Here is an 8,797-nt window from a genome sequence, read left to right on the forward strand (position 1 = left end):
CTGTATTTAGCTCAGACTCTCTTGGACTTGTCTCAGAATAGTTAAAAGCCCTCTTAGTTCTAGTCTCTACATTGTTAAATGCATAGGGAAATCTTTCCATTTCCCCCCCTCAAAATACTACTAGAATTTTTGTTGACCTACTTCAATCTGGGCTGGCTGTATTATTATTATTTTTTTAATGTGTGTGTGTTGTTTTTTTAATTTATTGATTTGAGAAAGAGAGAAACATCAGTTGCTCCACTCATCTGTGCACTCATTGGTTGATTCCCGTGTGTGCCCTGACTGGGGATTGAACCCTCAACCATGGCACATCATTACAGTATTCCAACCAGCTGAGCTACTGGGCCAGGACTTGGCTGGCTGTATTCTGACCTGGTAGCTCTTAATAGCTTTGCATCACCATCCTATATAATAAAAGGCTAATATGCAAAGTGTCCCCTTGGGAGTTCGATCACTCGCTATGACGTGCGCTGACCATTAGGGGGTGGCGTATAACATGGCAAACGACCAGCGGAGTGCTGAGGGAGCGAGGGAAGGAGGAGGTGGGGAATCTGATCGGGCCTCTAGTTATCATAGAAATTTACTCAGCTTTTCTATGTATTACCTTGGTTTATCCTCTGAATTTGTCTTCTTAAAGCTTCTACTAGGAAATACTTATCACGTATGCTTATATTTCATTGGCCAAACAAGGTACCTAGCCATGTCTGAGTTCTCACTTCATTGTAATTCTTCTTCATTTAGGAGATCCTGTTATTAATGAACTAGGGGCCCAGTGCACGAATTTGTGCACCTTGAAAGGAACTGTGGGCTGCGAGGTAGCAGTGGGCACAGGGGCGGGTCTCAGCCCAACTTCACGCCCCCACCTGGCCCCTCCTGCCATGGCCCCTGGTCCCCTGTCTGCCAGCAGCCCCGCTCCTGCTGCCGCCACTCCCACATGCTGACAGCGCTGGCCCGGCTGATGACGTGGAGCGATTGGGGCTGGCACCGTCAGCGGGTGTGAGTGGTGGCTGCTGCCCTGATCACCCATCAGGAGCAGGGGGAGATGGAGAAGCCCTGAGGGGCGATTGGGGCCGGCAACTGCTGCTCGTACCCGCTGATGGTGTAGAGTGCTGGCAGCAGATACAAGTGGGGCCGGCGCCCCACCTTGGTCTGGCACCCCTGCTCAACTGCTCCACCATCCCACCGCGGCCAACGCCCGCCATGTTCTGTACGCGCCCCCTGGTGGTCAGCATATGTCATAGCGACCAGTTGTTCACTGTTTGGTCTATTTGCATATTAGCCTTTTATTATATAGGATAGGATGGTAATACAGTTTACCTCACCTTCCCGTTCTCTCTCTAGTCTAATTTCTAAGGGGGCTTTTTCTTTCTGTTTTTTGCTTACAAAATTCTGTTTGTTTCACTGATAAAATATATTTTTACTAGAGGCCTGGTGCATGAATTCGTGCAACAGTGGGGTCGCTTGACCTGGCCTGTAGGATTGGGCCGAAACCAGCTCTCTGACATCCCCCGAGGGGTTCTGGATTGCAAGAGGGCACAGACCAGGCCAAGGGACCCCACCAGTGCACATTTGGGGCCAGGAGGGACGTGGGAAGTTGGCCAGCTAGGGAGATACCGCGGGAGGGCCCCAGGGCATGTCCAGCCCATCTCACTCAGTGCCAATTGACCGGACCCCAGCAGCAAGCTAACCTACCAGTTGGAGCATCTGCCCCCTGGTGGTCAGTGCTCATAATAGTGACTGGTCAACTGGTTGACTGCCCCCTTTCGGTCAGTGCACATCATAGTGAGCAGTTGAGCAGCCTTAGCATATCCTGTCTAATAAAAGAGTAATATGCAAATTGACCATCACTCCAACACACAAGATGGCCGCCCCCATGTGGACACAAGATTGCCGGCAGGGGAGGGCAGTTGGAGAGTGACCAGGTCTCCAGGGGAGGGCAGTTAGGGGTGTCTGGGCCGGCAGGGGAGGGAAGTTTGGGGGGACCAGGCCTGCAGGGGAGGGCAGTTGGAAGGAGCCAGGCCTGCAGGGGAGGGCAGTTGGGGGGGACCAGGCCTGCAGGGAAGGGCATTTGGGGGAGACCAGGCCAGCAGGGGAGGGTAGTTGGGGGCAACCAGGCCTGCAGGGGAGGACAGTTAGGGCAATCGGGCCAGCAGGGGAGCAGTTAGGTGTCTATCAGGCTGGCAGGGCAGTGGTTAGGGGGTGATCAGGCCGGCAGGCAGAAGCAGTTAGGGGCAATCAGGCAGGCAGGCAGGCGAGTGGTTGGGAGCCAGCAGTCCTGGATTGTGAGAGGGATGTCCGACTGCCCGTTTAGTCAGACATCCCTTGAGGGGTCCCAGATTGGAGAGGTTGCAGGCTGGGCTGAGGGACATACACCTCCATGCACGAATTTCATGCACTGGGCCTCTAGCCATTAACATATTATGCTTTGATTGGTTGAATGGTCGACTACACACTTAGTATATTAGGTTTTATTATATAGGATAACTGTGATTGGTTTTAAGTTTCTGTTGTTTATTTAGCCTTTTATTTCCTTAGAGGATTTTTTTTTCTCTTGATGTTGATCTTTCATGTTAGTGGTGTTCCTCAAATGTCTGAAATATTGGCTATACAGTCATATTTAAGAATTATTCACTAATAGGTAAACTCTTGTGCCTGGGTGCTTCTATCCTCTGGTAGGTTTCAATGGATGGAAAGAAAAATGCCTTATGGATCCAGGGTCTCCTCCTTGCAGAAGAATTATGCTATTTTTATTCTCAAGAACTTAGGTGTAGCCAGATCCTTTGTTTTAGCAAAAGAAATGAATACAAGCAACAGTTATTATCTTAGAGCAGCATTCTACTGTGGTTTTCATGGCGCTTTGTTTGTTCAGAAAAAGATCTTTTCACGTTCTGCTCACATGTTTACATATACCTGGTTGCCAACATTTATTTTTGCATCATTTCCAGAAAGATGCTGATGGTCTCACCATATTATATACAGATTTAATCACATTGGTTTCAGTGTAGCACCTCTTCCATGACATTTCATTTGTTGGGTGTCCCCTGAGTCTGAAGCCTCTCTGATTAAATTTATGCAAAGTATAACTTCCATTTCATATAAAGGATTGGTCCTGTGTCCTCACTGGGAGTGTAGAGGTCAAACTGCACCTTATACAATATTTTTTTTCATCCACCATCCTTTATTTCTTGTTTTGAGGTACTTGATTTCCCTGCATTTTCTGAGTCTTTGATAATTTGTGGCACAAATTGGCATCCTCTTCTGCAATACCTTTATGTTATTTGAACTTCCTGAGCTCTTCTGTGTGTTGAAAACCTTTCATTTGCTTTATGCTATTAAAAAATTGTTAAGCCCTAGCTGGTTTTGCTCAGTGGATAGAGTGTTTGCCTGTGGACTGGAGGATCCCAGGTTTGATTCCGGTCAAGGGCATGTGCCAGGGTTGCGGGCTTGATCCCTAGTAGGGGGCATGTAATAGGCAGCCAATGATTCTCTCTCATCATTGATGTTTCTATGTCTCCCTCTCCCTTCCCTTCTGAAATCAACAAAACAATATTTTTAAAATTGTTAATATCTGTGTATATTGATGTCTTTTGTCATATTATATCCCTTTTTCTTGAGTTTGGACCATTTTACCTTTTGTCATTTAAAGGAGTTTAGGGAATAATCCTTTCCCTTTCTTTGGCGTCATAGCTAGACTTTCTCAGTTTAATTCTTCATTGTTTGTTATATTCGTTGCTGAATTATGAAATGAGAAATGTTGTTTTTCAAGAGTTATCTAAATTTTGTGTACCAGTGAATATTAATTTTCTACCTAGATATCCTTCCCAATGGTTTTCTTCTCAAAACTTAGGTGAAGACATTGGACATGAGGCTTCTTTAATATTTTGAAATGGGCTAGCAGAGTTAATCACAAAAAGTACAATCTGAAATTTTATTGCTAGTCATGGTAAATTCATAAATAATGATAATAACATAATGCTAACATTTATTGAGTGCTTACCAGGTGCCACCTGCAGTTCTAAGCACTTTATACATTAACTCTTTTAAATGATGTTTCTTTTGTGTTTCATTTTAGAAAAAGCCTGAGAAGATGATGAGCAGATAGAGAGGCAGCAAGACTTGGGAGTCACGTTGCATCCATCTTCAGTAAAGTACAGACTGAGGAAAATATCAGAAAATCGGAAAATTACTTCCTCTGATCTCAGACCTTTTATCTTTTAAGGCAACATTCTTTTCAACTTACCTAGAAAAGATTTGAAACACAATTAGACTTAATCATGCGGACATTGTGTAGGAACAAATCATCAATTTTATTGATTTGAAAATCTTGCCACACTTTCTCCTTATGGTAATAACACTGTTTAAATGTAAATCAGTGTAGAAATGCCTTCAGTTAAAAAAGTTTGAACCCCATCAGATATCAGAACATTCGTACTAGATTCATACCCTGTGAAGTTACTGAATGTGGGAAAACTTTCACTTGTGTCACACCTTATGAATTGTAGAAGTCAGGCTGGAGAAAAACCCTGCGCTTCTAAGGAATATTGAAAAGCCTTTAGCTAGATGACATTTCATTGAGCAGAAAAAAAATTCCAACTGAAGAGAAACCTGAATATAACAATTCACTGAGTATTAGAATATTTATACTTTGAGAGAAAGCTTTGAACTCAGTACGATAAAGTTTTATCTCAAATCTATCCTTTACTTTGAAAGTCACACACAGAGAATCTCTACTAATGTAAGAAATGTGGAAATACCTTCAGCCAAAAGTAAATCCTCATTTATTAAAAAATTCATACAGGAGAGAGAACTTGTGAATGTTGGAAAGCTTCTTTTCAGATGTCACACCACAGTCAGCAGAGAATTTGTAGTGGGGAAAACCCCTTTGCTTGTAAGGTATGTGGGAAAGTCTTCAGCCACAAATCAAATCTCACTGAGCACGAGCATTTTCATAATAGAGAGAAACCTTTTGAATGTAATGAATGTGGAAAAGCCTTCAGCCAAAAGCAGTATGTCATTAAACATCAGAACACCCATACTGGAGAGAAGCTTTTTGAATGTAATGAATGTGGAAAATCGTTCAGCCAGAAGGAAAACCTTCTTACCCATCAGAAAATTCACACTGGAGAGAAACCTTTTGAGTGTAAAGATTGTGGGAAAGCTTTCATTCAGAAGTCAAACCTCATCAGACACCAGAGAACTCACACAGGAGAGAAGCCCTTTGTATGTAAGGAGTGTGGGAAAACCTTCAGTGGCAAATCAAACCTTACTGAGCATGAGAAAATTCATATTGGAGAGAAACCCTTTAAATGCAGTGAATGTGGAACAGCTTTTGGCCAAAAGAAGTACCTCATAAAACATCAAAACATTCACACTGGAGAAAAACCCTATGAATGTAATGAATGTGGAAAAGCCTTCTCTCAACGAACATCACTTATTGTACATGTGAGAATCCATTCAGGTGATAAGCCTTATGAATGCAATGTATGTGGGAAAGCTTTCTCCCAAAGTTCATCTCTTACTGTGCATGCGAGAAGCCATACAGGTGAGAAGCCCTATGGATGTAATGAATGTGGGAAAGCTTTCTCTCAATTCTCAACCCTTGCTCTGCATTTGAGAATTCACACAGGTAAGAAACCTTATCAATGTAGTGAATGTGGGAAAGCTTTCAGCCAGAAGTCACACCACATTAGACACCAGAAAATTCATACTCATTAAAAACTGTAAGTATCTTGAAAATTGGAAAGTAATTCATCAGGAATTTACAGCTTATGGCAAGCACATCAAAGTAATCAATTCTAAAGTAAAGTGTCACAAATGAGGGAAGCAAAAGCTAAAACCATATGGGATACCAGAGAATTCATACTGAAGATAAAGACATAAAAATCCTATGCCCAGCAAAAAACCTACAGGTAAAGTAATGCTGAAACTTCAGACACTTTTCCACTAAAATTGGGAATGGGAAACATGCTTATCATTACTGTCTGTCTGCCTTGATCTGGAGATCTTCACCATTGTAATAACAAGTAGTACATGTAAGAAAGGCAAATACTTTTATTGTTTTAGCAGAACAGAAGAGATTCTGGAATACCTATGCATTTATTAGAATTTAGAATTGGAGAAGATAATGGGACTGTTTAAAAAATGATTTGGAGGTGATTTGTTCTCCAAGGGAAAAAAGATCATGAACTATGCATAAAGGTAAAATCCGTGGAGATTAAAAGCAGGACTATGGCTCAGCATATGTTGCTCAGTGGTTGAGCCTCAACCCATGAACCAAGAGGTCAATGATTCCATTCCCATTCAGTGCACATGCCTGGGTTGCAGGCTCAATCCCCAGTAGGGGGTGTGCAGGAGGCAGTCAATCAATTTTGATGTTTCTCTCCCTCTCTGAAATCAGTGAAAACACATTGAAAATAAACAAGCAAACAGGACTATTGAAAAGCTGCGTACTGAAATGGTTATGACCCTAGGAGTAGGAAAACATTCCTTATAATGAATTAAAAGTGTTTAGCTTTTCTACTCTTGAGTTTGTATGCTCAGGAAATATGTACCAGGTTATTTACTGTGGCATGATTTGTAGTAGCCATAATTTGGAAACAAATGCCCATCAGTAAAAAAGTAGAAAGTACTTAGGATGGGATATTATGTATCTGTAAAATGTAACAAATGATATCTATATGTATTACAGAGAATGGTATCAAAAATGTTGAGGAAAATGAAGACACAGAATGACAATTCTGATACCATGACATTTTTGTTTGAATTAAAACTTCCCTTACAAAAATTCAGTACTATATATTGGTAATAGATACATATATGTATGTATGTTTTTAAAATGTTTTTGAAATGGATTGCAAGGATAAAGACCAAACTCTTGATAGTGGCTGCCTATGAAGAGTTGAAAAAGGAAGGGGATGAATGTGAGAGGGGTGGAGTGGGGAATTGGTTAAAGAGGACTTCATTTTTTTATATGTAAACATCCACTTCTCTAAAAAACAGAAGAGACTGCGAGTAAATATATATATACTGGGTAGTTCTGGATTGTGGAATATGGATATCTTGTCTTATTTTTTTGTACTTTTCTGTATTTTTAAAGTTTCTCAAAATCATGAGGGTGAGGATGGGATCACTGTACCTATAGAAATCATGTTCCAATTGATTTATTCCCAATCAAATGCTAAACTTTTATAGAAAATATTTCTAAAATTTTATCAATGATGAGTAGATGGACTTGTTCTCTATGTAGTATGAAATTATCTATTTTATTAAAATTAAAAATGATAGCATAATCCAAATCTGTTTAATTTATTTTTACATGTCAGTGTATATACTATATGTTTGTCTACGCATTTTACAACATATCATTTGAGCTTAGAAAATTTTGATAACTTTCACTTAAAGTTTACACAGCCTTTGTGTAACTTGTCTTTTTAGATAAACTTTCTGGAATGTCAAATTTCCTGTCCTGTAAATTACCATGGGAACAGTGTGTGCATTAAAAATAAGTTTGATTGTTTTACTTTTAAAAGAAAATCACTTAACTGCCCACAACTTCCACAGTTTGAGTTAAATGCTAACACCTGGATCTCAGTTATAACCTGCAGACTTTCATTCCTCCCAGTACTTTGACAAATACATCCTTTTGGGTCCATCTGACCCCCACCCAGCTTTATTGAGATGTACTAGTAATCAACAAATAAAATTGTAAGATGTTTAAAGTGTACAATGTGATGATTTTATATACATAGACATTGTGAAGGGAATCCCCCCAACACCCCTCCCCCCCGCCATCAAGTTACTGTTTGTTTCTTTTTTTTATTTTTTTTAAATATATATTTCTTTATTGATTTCAGAGAGGAAGGGAGAGGGAGAGAGAGAAACACCAATGATGAGAATCATTGATCAGCTGCCTCCTGCACGCCCCCTACTGGGGATCAAGCCCACAACCCCAGCATGTGCCCTTGGCTGGAATCGAACCTGGAACCCTTCAGTCCGCAGGCCAACGCTCTATCCACTGAGCCAAACCGGCCAGGGCTGTTTGTTTCTTTTACAGGGGTGTAGAGGATAGCATGTATATGAGAAAAGTGGTCCAGACCCTGAACAGAATTCTATTATGTAAACCAATCCTTCCTGAAGATGGTTTTTCTTTGGTCCATATTTACAGTATAACTTGATATAAATATTATTAATTAAAAGTTTTCTTACATAATGGTGACCATCAGCAATACAGCATTTTGAGCTTGATTTCAAAAGCTGCTTTTTAAAAAGCTTTTACACATGTTAAATACCACATCATTACTGTGTATTTTTTTGTTAGCTTTTATGGAGGAATGACCATAAGTTATATACTTAGTTATCTAAATGAAACTTAGTCCTTTCTAATATTGAGCCCCTCTACTACCTTTTTAAAAAGAATGTTATATACTAAGTCTAAGAAATTGAACCAGATATTTGTGCACCATTTAAAAATTACCTGCATTTGTCACCCAAAGAAGGAAAAACAAAGATTTTAACCAAAAGATAGGTTTTCCTAAACTGATTTTTTGCTCCTTAATCTCTTGTGCTTCACTTAGCTCTGAACTCTGGTCTTGTGTTATTGTAGCTTTGTAGTCAACAGAATAAATCATATGACCAAAGACAAAACCAGGGAATACCTTAATATGTATTTATGGGCCATGGCTAAGGGCCCCTGCCCAGCAAGACTGGTTGTGTTGACCTATAGAGGAAAATTGAATCTGAAATTCAGAATCATTTTTACTCAGCATGTCAGGAGGCAGATGAGCTGAACCTTTTAAGT

At 40.4% G+C, this 8,797-nt stretch overlaps 1 long non-coding RNA gene across 1 annotated transcript in view; it reads left to right on the plus strand.

Annotated features, from left to right (window-relative positions):
* The window catches only part of LOC308235068, a 45,686-nt gene extending 37,965 nt beyond the window's left edge, over nt 1-7,721 (plus strand). Inside the window, exon 4 of the long non-coding RNA XR_013959162.1 lies at nt 4,073-7,721. This is a non-coding gene — a long non-coding RNA (uncharacterized lncRNA). The remainder of the gene's footprint in view (nt 1-4,072) is intronic.
* Nucleotides 7,722-8,797: the final 1,076 nt, after the last annotated feature.

Source organism: Plecotus auritus (assembly GCF_963455305.1).
Source record: "Plecotus auritus genome assembly, chromosome: 10".
Taxonomy (NCBI): Eukaryota; Metazoa; Chordata; class Mammalia; order Chiroptera; family Vespertilionidae; genus Plecotus; species Plecotus auritus.